At 48.6% G+C, this 13,811-nt stretch overlaps 1 long non-coding RNA gene across 1 annotated transcript; it reads left to right on the forward strand.

The window, feature by feature from the left end:
• The first annotated feature begins 1,181 nt into the window (after positions 1–1,181).
• LOC135977153 (uncharacterized) lies at positions 1,182–9,952 on the forward strand. Its single transcript, XR_010594504.1, has 2 exons — positions 1,182–2,023; positions 5,666–9,952. It is a non-coding gene; the product is annotated as an uncharacterized LOC135977153 (long non-coding RNA).
• Positions 9,953–13,811: the final 3,859 nt, after the last annotated feature.

Here is a 13,811-nt window from a genome sequence, read left to right on the forward strand (position 1 = left end):
ATCTAATTCTGTACTGACAACTAACACTAACTAGAACCACTAAACTAACTGCATGAATACAGGAGGTTATCCAAAATGAGATTCTCTGGGCTGAAACTGGTAGGCCTTTCATCCTATCTGCTATTGCCACAAAAAGTTGCATGGATTTACGGAATGGCTTGGTCTTCTCAATGTAGAAGGCTGGGGCACATCTAATGTCCAATGAGTAAAGACACCGCTCCCCTGAATTCCTGTGCAGTTTCGGGAAGAAAACTGGCAGAAAATAGCCTGGTTATTGTGGAACTGCGAGACCACCTTCAGAAGAAATGCTGGGTGGGAGCGTAGTTGAACCTTGTCCTTGAAGAACACCATGTTCGGTGGTTTTGACGTAAGGGTCCTGATTGCCGAGACTCCTCTGGCCAAGGTAATTGCCACCAGGGAGGCAACCTTCCAGGAGAGGTACAGCAGAGGACTTGATGCTAGCAGTTCAAAGGGAAGGCCTGAGAGTTTTGACAGGATCCGGTTTAGGTCCCATGGTGGAATTGGTTTGCAACTTTGAGGGTAAAGTCTTTTTAAACCTTTAAGGAAGCAAATGGACATCTCATGTGAGAAGACCCACCTACCGCTCACCGGAGTGTGGAAGGCCAAGATCATTGCTAAGCGTACCTTGATGAAAGCAAGGGCTAGGCCTTGTTGTTTCTGATGGAGCAGGTATTCCAGCACAGACTGGAGGGAAGACCGAGTCAGCCAAAGACCTTGTTGGGAAGACCATACTGAGAAATGCTTCGACTTGGCCAGGTAAATAGTTCTAGTAGACGGCTTCCTACTACCTAGCAAAACCTGGTGAACTTGCTCCGAACAGGCCTGTTCCTCCAGGTTCAACCATGGAGCTTCCACTTGGTGGAGTAAGCAGCTGTGATCTTGTCAGAGCAGGTCCGGGAGGGGTGGGAGCAGCAGCCAGGGCGCCACTGACAAGTCGAGTAGTGTGTCAACCCAGCGTTGGCGCAGCCACGCGAAGGCTATAAGACTAACCCTTGTCTTGTCCCACCTGACTTTCAGAAGGACCTAGTGCACCAGAGGAACTGGAGGAAATGCATAGAATAGGAACTCTGTCCGTGGAAGCAGGAAGACGTCTGAGAAGGTGCCGGGCTGTGTCTGCAAAGCGAGCAAAATTGTTTACATTTCCTGTTCGGCCTTGTTGGGGTCCACTAGGCATAGCTACCAGGTAACTCGGGAAAGTGGAAGGCCAAAAGTGCCGATGAAGCTCTTTTGCTCTGGGTCTGTGAACCACAGTGACTCCATCTTGGGAACTCTCACCTACTTCTCTGCTAACTGTTTACATGCTCTGAAGTAGGCTGAAGCAGAAATGTAATGTCAGCTTTTTAGCAGATGGCTGCAGTTTCACTCACACTAGCAGAAATAATAGAGATAAGAAGCGGGGTAGTTAGTTTGCAGGCGTCTAACTCAAGGTCGCAAAGACTGAGAAAGTTTTCTCACAAGCTTATGTAGAGCTTATTGTAACAGTTGTCTGGAAGGGAGGGGTAAGGGGGAACAGCCAGACAAAGAGATGTATGCAAACAGTTTGAAGTATAAAAGGTAAAAGTTGTTTGTATTTGTTGCACTGGATTTGAGACATGCTGGTCTCCTAGTGCCATTTCAGAGCTCTGAAATAAACTTGGCTTGCTTTCTCCCCTCGGTGTCTTTATTGGTGCCAAGCACACCGGGCGACGAACCCCCTGTTTGCCATCTTGGGGCCCAGTTCTGGGTCAGGCAACAGTTTTGGCGCCCAACGTGGGGCTCGAGGCTGAAATTTAGCCTTGCCCGGATCCCTCCTGGTGGCCGACGGATTACGACGACGACCGACGCCCAGAGCGCTCACCGGTGACTTCATCGGGGGCCTCGGCAGAGACGTGGTTTGCTCGACCCCGGAGGGCACAATGGTGCAACGCACACAGACAGTGGAGAAGCAGCTGCGGGCGACGGTGGGGAACCGGTCCCGTTGATAGGGCGACGGTGACGGTGCAGAACCGGACCCTTGGATAAGGTAGGAACAGTCCAGTGGGGACTTATGTGTTGTGACCTGGGGACGCCCAGTGTCTGCCTGTTGTGACCTGGGGACGCCCAGAGTCTCCCTTGGTATGGGGCAGGGACAGAGTACAGCCGGCAGGGTACAGTGTACACCCTTAGAATGCATTCTGGTGAACTGGAAAGTGTTTGGATCTGATCAGTTGATTAAAAGTAAATTGAAAAGGTTCTGTACAGTTGATTGGCCTCAGTACCAGCTAGAGTGCCAAGAAAGGTGGCCACCGGAAGGATCACTTAATTACAACACGATCCTTCAATTGCTTTTGTTCTGTCAGAGAACAGGTAAATGGAATGAACATCTCTATGCGTATACGTTCATGGTGTTAAGAAATAGGACTGACATTTTGCTCAAGTGCCATTTGACTCCGACAGGCTCGGTAGTAACGGCTGCTAAACCCCAGAACCCTCCCACTGTTGTAATGCCAGAATCGGTGTCCCCTTCGGCTCCTCCACCCCCACAGGCTCCAGAGAGAACCCCCCTCGTGGGATTGTATCCGTTGATTACTGAGAGTGTGGTAGCCCGTCCGGGAACACAAGAACGACCAGGCACAGATAGTGTCTGTATACTCGCATGTACCTTTTAACCCTGTACATCTGGCTGCTTTTAAGGCAGAGGCAGGAGAATTCTCAACGAATCCAAGCAAGTTCATTTCTATCTTTGAAGGATGTCTGGCTAGCCATAAGCCTGACTGGGATGATTGTAATATACTTATGAGAACCCTGTTGTCTGAAGTGGAGCGGAATCAGGTTATAGCCAAGGCTGAGGAGAAGGAAGACAGAGAAGGCATTTCAGGTTTAAAAGGGAAAGCTATTGGACGCCAGAGGTTGTACAGAGTGGAATCCTCAGAAGTGAGTGTGCTCGTCCTGGTTTGTTGCTTCAAAGCTCTGTACAGAAGTTATGTTACTGGAAAGGTGTATGATGGCAATGTGTATGTGTTAATGGTTGGAGAAAAGGTGTATGAGTGAAGAGTGGAAGGTTCCTTTGTAAGTTAGAAGAAGCCGAGAAAGGGAGAAGGAAAAAGAGAACAGAATGAATTAACTGAGAGGAAAATACAGCTAGCAAGCTCAGTCATGCTGGCCCTATCCAAGGACATTGTACACAGCCAAGACTTGGTTGACAACCAAGAGAAAGGGGGGCCTGAATGTGACCAAGCAACTATGAGATCTGCAAAATACTGCAAGGCATAATGAGGACAACAGAAGGGTTAAAAAGCAGCTTTGTTGGACAGTATTGGCTCAAGGATTTAAAATTCCCTCACTCTGTTTGGACAGGCTTTGGCCAGAGACTTGGAGGAGTGGGATAATTCAGACAGAGCCCTCCTGCTGCAATATGTAGATGACTTGTTAATTGCTGCTGTGAGTCTAATCCCTTGTCTCAGAGCTACTGTGAGTCTCCTAAACTTTATTGGACTGCGAGGATACAGGGTATCTCAAAGCAAAGCCCAAATTGCTCTTTCAGAGGTTCAATATCTGGGATTTCACATCAGGCAGGGAGAGAGACAGCTCTCAAACGAAAGGAAGGAGGCTATCTGCCAAGTTCCCATCCCCAGCAACCGTAAACGGCTTAGGGCATTCTTGGGCATGGCAGGTTTTTGCAGAATATGGATTCCAGAGTTTGGACTGTGGGCTAAACCTCTGTATGAATGTGTTAAGGGAGCGGAACATGACCCCTTTCACTGGTCCCCAGAAGCGGACAGGGCATTTAAAATCTTGAAAAGGAAGCTAATGGAAGCTCCAGCCCTGGGTTTGCCCAATATATCTAAGCCGTTCCAACTGTATGTGCATGAACGAAAAGGGGTAGCTTTGGGAATGCTTACCCAGCTATTAGGTGCCTGGAAACGTCCTGTGGCATACTTTTCTAAACAACTGGATCAAGTTTCAAAGGGATGGCCAGCCTGTTTGAGGGCGGTCGCAGCTACTGCTCTAGTGCTTGGGGAAGCTGAAAAACTGACACTGGGAGGAACTGTGCAAGTGTATGTTCCCCATATGGTCCAAGCCTTGCTGGACACTAAGGGTGGTCTTTGGCTCACACAGGCTCAGGTTGCTCGGTACCAGGCGAAGCTGTTAGAGAATCCTGAAGTCACCCTGCAGATCTGTCCCTCCCTGAATCCAGCTACACTGCTACCAGAGACAGAAAAGCAGGAACATGACTGTCTGGAAATCATAGATGTTCAGTATTCTAGCCACCCAGATCTGAAAGATCAGCCACTCCCAAATGCTGACTTGGAATGGTATACAGATGGAAGTAGTACTGTTGTGGATGGGCAAAGGAGGGCAGGTTATGCTATTGTGTCTCTTCATGATACCGTGGAAGCTGAGAATTTACCGGCAGGAACATCTGCCCAGCTTGCTGAACTAGTGGCCCTGACTCGTGCCCTCGAGCTGGCAAAAGACAAACGGGTTAATATCTTTACTGACTCAAAGTATGCTTTTGGGGTATTGCATGCTCACGCTGGTCTGTGGAAGCAAAGGGGAATGCTAACAGCCCAAGGCTCTCTGGTCAAGCATGGGTCTCAAATTCTCCGGCTTTTAGAAGCGGTACAACTCCCCTCAGCAGTAGCAGTGGTGCATTGCAAAGCCCATCAAAGGGAAGATCAAGACATAACCAAGGGCAATGCCAGAGCAGACAGGGAAGCTAAGCGAGCTGCTACCCTGAAATCAGCAACTGAGGAGAATGCCCAAATGCATGCCCTCATCCCATCAGTGGGTGAGCTTGCAGCCCCTCAGTACTCCCAAGAGGACAGAAACCTGGCTCACAGTCTCAGTCTCCAGGAAAAGGAGGGATGGCTTTATTCCACAGAGGGAAAAATCCTCCTGCCCAAGGGCTTGATTTGACCAGTGTTGCAGAAACTGCATCAAACCACACACGCAGGCAGAGAGGCTCTTACCCAGCTCATGAATAAATATTTTCTAACCTCTAGACTTAAACCCTTAGCATCACAGGTACAAGCTGAATGTTTAATCTGCCAAAAGAATAACCCTCGACCAGGAGTAGCAGTGCCACCAGCCACCCTGGAACCTACCCCAGGCCCAGGATTGGTGTGGCAAATAGACTTTACTGAGTTTCCCAGGACCCAAGGGTACAGGTACCTTCTCGTCTTAGTGGATCGATTCAGCGGGATGGCCTGAGGCCTTCCCACGTCGCAACAACACTGCCAAAACAGTGGCTCTTAAGTTTGTCAAGGAAATCATTCCTCGCTTCGGCCTTCCTCAGTGGATGGAATCTGATAATGGAACACATTTCACATCTCAAAGTGGTTCAAAAGATATCAAGTGCTCTGCAAATCCCCTGGAAGCTTCACACACCCTGGGGACCACAAGCCAGTGGAGTAGTGGAACGCACAAATCAGACACTCAAGCGACACCTCTCAAAGGTCTGTCAGGAGGCCTCTCTTAAGTGGCCTGATGCCTTGCCCCTTGTGTTACTTCGCATTCGTGCTCTCCCTAAGGGTAGGATAGGGCTTAGTCCCTTCAAGATTATGTTTGGAAGAGCATGGCCTGTGAATGGTACCCCAGTTCTGGCAGGGGAGTGGGAGATGGGGTGTGGTTTCTTGTCTCAGTACATGTGCTCTCTGTCTGCTGTTCTTTCTTCTCTTCACAGGTACACCAAAGATTCACAGCCTCTTCTGCTGGATACTCCGGTCCACTCCCTGCAGCCTGGTGACTCCGTTCTCGTGCGGACCTGGAAGGACGAGCCTCTCCAAGAGAAGTGGAAGGGACCCCACACCGTCCTGCTTGTCATCCATACAGCGGCAAAGGTCGAAGGACACAAGAACTGGATTCATCACTCTCGACTGAAAGCAGTGCCCGCTCCTAAACAGTGGACTGTCCAGCCTATGGAGAAGACTGCTAACGACGATTTGGGACTTAAGCTGTTATTCAAAAGACAGTAAGGGTCACTGGGAATGCGTTGTGATCTTTCTGAACAGTCACAGCATACTCCCCGCGAGAACCCTGAGCATTGGTTTTATTTTCTCACAGAAGGCCGACCTGGCCTATATATTTGGTCTTGTTATTTTTTGACTTGTTTAGTGTCAACAATTCTTCTTATCTTCTGGGCATTTGGGTTGTTGTAATTGTATGTGCCCTTATTGGAGAAGAGTGTTGTACCTATGTCCCAGAGTTTTCACAGGACATTAACAAGCACATCTTGTCAGCTGAACGGGCCTTTAACCAGTGGAAGGCCCAGGAAGGAGAACCCACTATTTTGGATTCCCTTTGGGGTTGGATACGTGGTTTAGGAGAACTAGGGGATATAGGGGGAAGCATTGTTTGCATCTTGCTCACAGGTGTTGTGGTATGTTTTGTTCTTGTTCTTTTGCTCATTTGCTGTAAAGTGCTCATACGTAAGATTTGTACCTCCCATACCCCAGAAGTTCCCTTATATTCTCTCATTGATAATCCTGATTGCATGGAGCTTAATCGCATTCTGTCTTTAGAGTATGAGAAAACTCTGACAAAGGTTTGTTGAGTGTTCTCAAAGGAGGGATTGTTGGGGTCCACTAGGCATAGCTACCAGGTAACTCGGGAGAGTGGAAGGCCAAAAGTGCCGATGAAACTCTTTTGCTCTGGGTCTGTGAACCACAGTGACTCCATCTTGGGAACTCTCACCTACTTCTATGCTAACTGCTGACATGCTCTGAAGTAGGCTGAAGCAGAAATGTAATGTCAGCTTTCTAGCAGATGGCTGCAGTTTCACTCACACTAGCAGAAATAATAGAGATAAGAAGCGGGGTAGTTAGTTTGCAGGCGTCTAACTCAAGGTCGCAAAGACTGAGAAAGTTTTCATAGAATCATAGAATCATAGATTCTAGGACTGGAAGGGACCTCGAGAGGTCATCGAGTCCAGTCCCCTGCCCGCATGGCAGGACCAAATACTGTCTAGACCATCCCTGATAGACATTTATCTAACCTACTCTTAAATATCTCCAGAGACGGAGATTCCACAACCTCCCTAGGCAATTTATTCCAGTGTTTAACCACCCTGACAGTTAGGAACTTTTTCCTAATGTCCAACCTAGACCTCCCTTGCTGCAGTTTAAACCCATTGTTTCTGGTTCTATCCTTAGAGGCTAAGGTGAACAAGTTGTCTCCCTCCTCCTCATGACACCCTTTTAGATACCTGTAAACTGCTATCATGTCCCCTCTCAGTCTTCTCTTCTCCAAACTAAACAAACCCAGTTCTTTCAGCCTTCCTTCATAGGTCATGTTCTCAAGACCTTTAATCATTCTTGTTGCTCTTCTTTGGACCCTTTCCAATTTCTCCACATCTTTTTTAAAATGCGGCGCCCAGAACTGGACACAATACTCCAGCTGAGGCCTAACCAGAGCAGAGTAGAGCGGAAGAATGACTTCTCGTGTCTTGCTCACAACACACCTGTTAATGCATCCCAGAATCATGTTTGCTTTTTTTGCAACAGCATCACACTGTTGACTCATATTTAGCTTGTGGTCCACTATAACCCCTAGATCCCTTTCTGCCGTACTCCTTCCTAGACAGTCTTTTCCCATTCTGTATGTGTGAAATTGATTTTTCCTTCCCAAGTGGAGCACTTTGCATTTGTCTTTGTTAAACTTCATCCTGTTTAACTCAGACCATTTCTCCAATTTGTCCAGATCATTTTGAATTATGACCCTGTCCTCCAAAGTAGTTGCAATCCCTCCCAGTTTGGTATCATCCGCAAACTTAATAAGCGTACTTTCTATGCCAATATCTAAGTCGTTGATGAAGATATTGAACAGAGCCGGTCCCAAAACAGACCCCTGCGGAACCCCACTCGTTACGCCTTTCCAGCAGGATTGGGAACCATTAATAACAACTCTCTGAGTACGGTTATCCAGCCAGTTATGCACCCACCTTATAGTAGCCCCATCTAATTTGTATTTGCCTAGTTTATCGATAAGAATATCATGCGAGACCGTATCAAATGCCTTACTAAAGTCTAGGTATACCACATCCACCGCTTCACCCTTATCCACAAGGCTCGTTATTCTATCAAAGAAAGCTATCAGATTGGTTTGACATGATTTGTTCTTCACAAATCCATGCTGGCTGTTCCCTATCACCTTACCACCTTCCAAGTGTTTGCAGATGATTTCCTTAATTACTTGCTCCATTATCTTCCCTGGCACAGAAGTTAAACTAACTGGTCTGTAGTTACCTGGGTTGTTTTTATTTCCCTTTTTATAGATGGGCACTATATTTGCCCTTTTCCAGTCTTCTGGAATCTCTCCCGTCTCCCATGACTTTCCAAAGATAATAGCTAGAGGCTCAGATACCTCCTCTATTAGCTCCTTGAGTATTCTAGGATGCATTTCATCAGGCCCGGGTGACTTGCAGGCATCTAACTTTTCTAAGTGATTTTTAACTTGTTCTTTTTTTATTTTATCCGCTAAACCTACCCCCTTCCCATTAGCATTCACTACGTTAGGCATTGCTTCAGACTTCTCGGTGAAGACCGAAACAAAGAAGTCATTAAGCATCTCTGCCATTTCCAAGTTTCCTGTTACTGTTTCTCCCTCTTCACTAAGCAGTGGTCCTACCCTGTCTTTGGTCTTCCTCTTGCTTCTAATGTATTGATAAAAAGTCTTCTTGTTTCCTTTTATTCCCGTAGCTAGTTTGAGCTCATTTTGGGCCTTTGCCTTTCTAATCTTGCCCCTGCATTCCTGTGTTGTTTGCCTATATTCCTCCTTTGTAATCTGTCCTAGTTTCCATTTTTTATATGACTCCTTTTTATTTTTTAGATCGTGCAAGATCTCATGGTTAAGCCAAGGTGGTCTTTTGCCACATTTTCTATCTTTCCTAACCAGCGGAATAGCTTGCTTTTGGGCCCTTAATAGTGTCCCTTTGAAAAACTGCCAACTCTCCTCAGTTGTTTTTCCCCTCAGTCTTGATTCCCATGGGACCTTACCTATCAGCTCTCTGAGCTTCCCAAAATCTGCCTTCCTGAAATCCATTGTCTCTATTTTGCTGTTCTCCCTTCTACCCTTCGTTAGAATTGCAAACTCTATGATTTCATGATCACTTTCACCCAGGCTGCCTTCTACTTTCACATTCTCAACGAGTTCCTCCCTATTTGTTAAAATCAAGTCTAGAACAGCTTCCCCCCTAGTAGCTTTTTCAACCTTCTGAAATAAAAAGTTGTCTCCAATGCAGTCCAAGAATTTGTTGGATAGTCTGTGCCCCGCTGTGTTATTTTCCCAACATATATCCGGATAGTTGAAGTCCCCCATCACCACCAAATCTTGGGCTTTGGATGATTTTGTTAGTTGCTTGAAAAAAGCCTCATCCACCTCTTCCCCCTGGTTAGGTGGCCTGTAGTAGACTCCTAGCATGACATCTCCCTTGTTTTTTGCCCCTTTAAGCCTAACCCAGAGACTCTCAACACTTTCGTCTCCTATGTCCATCTCTACCTCAGTCCAAGTGTGTACATTTTTAATATATAAGGCAACACCTCCTCCCTTTTTCCCCTGTCTATCCTTCCTGAGCAAGCTGTACCCATCCACACCAACATTCCAATCATGTGTATTATCCCACCAAGTTTCAGTGATGCCAACAATGTCATAGTTGTATTTATTTATTAGCACTTCCAGTTCTTCCTGCTTATTCCCCATACTTCTCGCATTTGTATATAGGCATCTAAGATACTGGTTTGGTCTTTCCTCCCAGTTTTGTCCTGACTCTCCTTTTCTCACAAGCTTATGTAGAGCTTATTGTAACAGTTGTCTGGAAGGGAGGGGTAAGGGGGAACAGCCAGACAAAGAGATGTATGCAAACAGTTTGAAGTATAAAAGGTAAAAGTTGTTTGTATTTGTTGCACTGGATTTGAGACATGCTGGTCTCCTAGTGCCATTTCAGAGCTCTGAAATAAACTTGGCTTGCTTTCTCCCCTCGGTGTCTTTATTGGTGCCAAGCACACCGGGCGACGAACCCCCTGTTTGCCATCTCGGGGCCCAGTTCTGGGTCAGGCAACAGCCTGGTTGTGAACAGGTCTACCTGGGGAGACCCCCAACCTCTGGAAGACGTATCTGGTCACCTCTGGGTGAAGGGACGACTCATGGTGAGAGGAGAAAGATCTACTGAGGTGATCTGCCAGGGCGTCCAGGCTTCCGGAAGATGGGAATCCTCGAGGTGGATGGCGTGCTTCACGCAGAAGTTCCACAGGTGGATAGCCTCCTGGCACACGGTGGAGGAGCGCGCTCTTTCCGGCTTGCTGATGTAGAACATGGCTGCCGTGTTGTCCGTTAGCATTCGTACTACTTTGCCCATGATCTGGAGAAGGAACGCTTGGCAAGCTAAGAGGACTGCTCTGAGCTCTCTGATGTTTATGTGTAGGGAGAGCTCTTCCTCAGACCACAGGCCCTGTCTCCTGAGGGGTTTGAGGTGAGCTCCCCAACCTAGATCAGATGTGTCCAAAATTAAAGACACTGAAGACTGGGGGGGTAACGAAAGGAATGCCTGCAGTTACTGACTGTGGGTTCTTCCACCAGTTAAGGAAGGCGAGAATTATAAGCACCAAGTCTAAGTGGATTTGGTGAGCACACCGAGGCCAACCAAGTCTGCAGGGGTCTGAGGTGCAGCACTGAGCGCCGTGCCATGTAAGTGCACATGGCCATGTGTTCCAAAAGTTTGAGGCAGAACCAGACTGTCAAGATGGGGTGGGCTCGACCTTGGATATCAAGATCCAATGTTCTCCAGAATCGAGCCTCCGAAAGGGAGGCTCTGGCCTGGGTCAAGTCTAGAACTGCCCCAATAAACTCTATTCTCTGGACTGGAGTGAATGTTGACTTTTGCTCGTTTATCAACAGGCCCAGTGCTCAGAAGGTGGCTTGGACCAGGCTGATGATGTTCTTCACTTGAGCCTTTGCGTGGCCCTTTATTAGCCAATCATTGAGGTACGGGTACCATCATCGTGCATTTCGTAGAAATCCGAGGGGCTGCAGACAGACCAAAGGGGAGGATGGTGAACTGATAATGGGTCTGGTTTATGATAAACCTGAGGAAACTTCGGTGGCCTTGGAAGATGACAAGGTGGAAATATGCATCTTTCAAGTCAAGAGCGGTCCCCTGGATCCAGGGAGACCATGCAGAACCTCCGTTTCTTGAGATAACTGTTGAGGTGACGCAGGTCCAAGATGGGTCAAAGATGCCCTCTGGCCTTCAGGATTAGGAAATATCTGGAGTAAAACCCCTCTCTCTCTCAAGTTCTGGGGCACCTCCTCCACAGCTCCTACCCGTAGGAGGGCTTGTACCTCAAGCTAAAAGTTGAACATGAGACGGGTCCCTTAAGAGGGATGGGTAGAAGAAAATGGAAGGGTAACTGTCCGCCACCATACTCAGCACCCAGCGATCCGAGGTGATGAGGGACCATGCCGGACTGAAGTAGGAGAGTTGGTCTGAAAATAAAAAAAAGGGGGAGGGGGGGCGCGGAGGATCCAAGGCTGGAACTGATATATTGCCCTCAGGTACACCTTCCAAAGATCCCTGAGGATCTGTGCGACCCTGGTAGTGTGGCTGAAGTGGATTGGGGCAGTTGCCTACGCTTCTAACCCCTGCTCCTTTTCTCGAACAGGTTCTGACATAGTAGTGGAGTCAAGAAGTGGGCTGGTTGCTGGGGCATGAAATGCTTCCTCGAAGGAGCTGGGGAGTAGAGGCCCAGGAGTCCTTCAGACCATGGAGCTGTCTGTGTCCCCATTTGCTCTGTGAAGAGGGAGGTCCCCTCGAATGGGAGGTCCTGGATTGACTGTTGGCGCTCCAGTGGTAGCCCCGAGGGCTGAAGCCAGGAGCATTGCCTCACAAACACTGCAGAAGCCGTCGTTCTGGCTGCTGAGTCAGCTGCATCCAGAGCTGCTTGGAGTGAGGCTCTGGCTACAGTTTTCTCCTCCTCTAACAGGATGGAAAACTCTTGGCTGGAGTCCTGAGGCAGAGTGTCCTTAAACTTGGCCATAGAGTTTCGCATATTGTAATCATACTTCCCACGCAGGGCTTGTTGGCTGAAAATACGAAGCTGTAACCCAGCCAGCGAATACATTTTTCTGCTGAACAAGTCTAGCTTCCTTAAGTTCTTCTGCTGCCTGCCTGGCCTTGCCTGTCCCTCTCATTGGCTGCTGTGACCACAAGAGACCCAGGAGGAGGGCCAGAACACAAGTATTCGTATCCCTTGGTCAACACGTAGTATTTCTTTTCTGCCTTCTTTGAAGTAGGAGGCAGAGAAGATGGAGTGTGCCACCCAGGGACCTGACCGGACCCATAACATCCTTGTTAATGAGTAGGGCAACCTTGGATGGGACTGCTGTGGACAAAATGTCAATGAGGCTATGCGCTAACTCCTTGAGTACCTCCACCACCAGCCCCATGTTAGCAGCTTCACTTTTTAGAAGCTCCCGATGGGTTCTAAAGTCATCTTGTGGCACCAAGCAGCTCGGTCCCAAGACAGCTTCATCTGTGGAGGAAGAGGAAGAGGCCTGAACCAGTGGGGTCTTCCTTCTCTTGTTTGGCCCCAATTACATTCCCCAGGCCCACATCTTGTGTGTTGGTATTGGGCTCAGTACCAGAGACTGGGTCAGATGCAGAATGGTGAGGTGGAGGGGCCCTCCTTTTGGACACAAGCAAATAGGAATGATTGGATGGTGGTCCTGGTACTGGGGGGAAAGCCCCACAGGTTCCAGAATGGCCAGTGGACCTGCATTGGCCATTGTTCTCCAGGCCAGGTGCCGGCAGGTAGACCTACACTGGGATCAGGAGGGATGTAGGATGGGTAGTGCTGGATCAGGGAAGACCTTGTCAACCACAAGAAGGCCGGTTTGCCTGTGGTCAGTACTGAGGCCCCTGGTGCCAGGTAAGAGCTCGAAGCCCCATGCTCCTTCTGCTCGTCACACTCATGGGAGCCAGTGGTTGTCCCATTGCCAGTACCGGGAGGGACAGTAGGTCCCTGCCACTGCAAAGGCCTCCAGGGTGGAAGGCACCGTGATCCTGCTGGCGTCACAATGACTCCCCAGCATCGACAGGTGATCCCACTCCAGACTCAACAGCACCTGTGGGCAGGGTGGAGTCAATGGTGCCGCTAGGGCACCGGAGGTGGAGGAGTGGCCTGACATGGGTCACACTCCACTGAACTCACCTTGTTTGTCCTTTTTTGGGACCGGAGAGCATCCCCTCTCAGACCGTTGCTTATGTTTCTTTCTTGTCACTGGAGATGGAGAACAGTGCCAAGAAACATGTGCGGTGCTGGAGGGGCACTTTGCACTGAAGCCGAGGTGCTCGGTGCCCCTGGCTTGGCTCAGACACCGGCCTAAGTGCGGCTTCCATTAGGATAGCCCTTAGTCTAGCTTCCCTGTCTTTCTTTGTACGAGGCTTAAAGTCTCAACAGATTTGACAACACTCTCATAGGTGAGCCTCTCTCAGACACTTCAGACAGCTGGAGTGTGGGTCGCTCCCCAGCATAGACTTGCTGCAGGAGGCACAGGGTTTGAAGCTGGAGGACAGGGACATACCCAGCCCCAGTGGCAAAGGGAGCCCCTCTATGCTAAGAGAGGGAGCTCTATCTACACCAATGTTATTTACATTACTACTAAAACTAAGACTAATAAACTAGGCTGAAGAGAAACCACTGAACAACACCTTGCTGAAGCAAGAGTTGTTCTAGTGACTGTCACGGGGGGTAAGAAGGAATTGAGAGGCTGCGGGGCTGGCAGTGCCCCTTATAATGGCACATGGCACCAAAAGGCACTAGAGCTGGCCTGACTGA

This window comes from Chrysemys picta, chromosome 22, assembly GCF_011386835.1.
Source record: "Chrysemys picta bellii isolate R12L10 chromosome 22, ASM1138683v2, whole genome shotgun sequence".
Taxonomy (NCBI): Eukaryota; Metazoa; Chordata; order Testudines; family Emydidae; genus Chrysemys; species Chrysemys picta.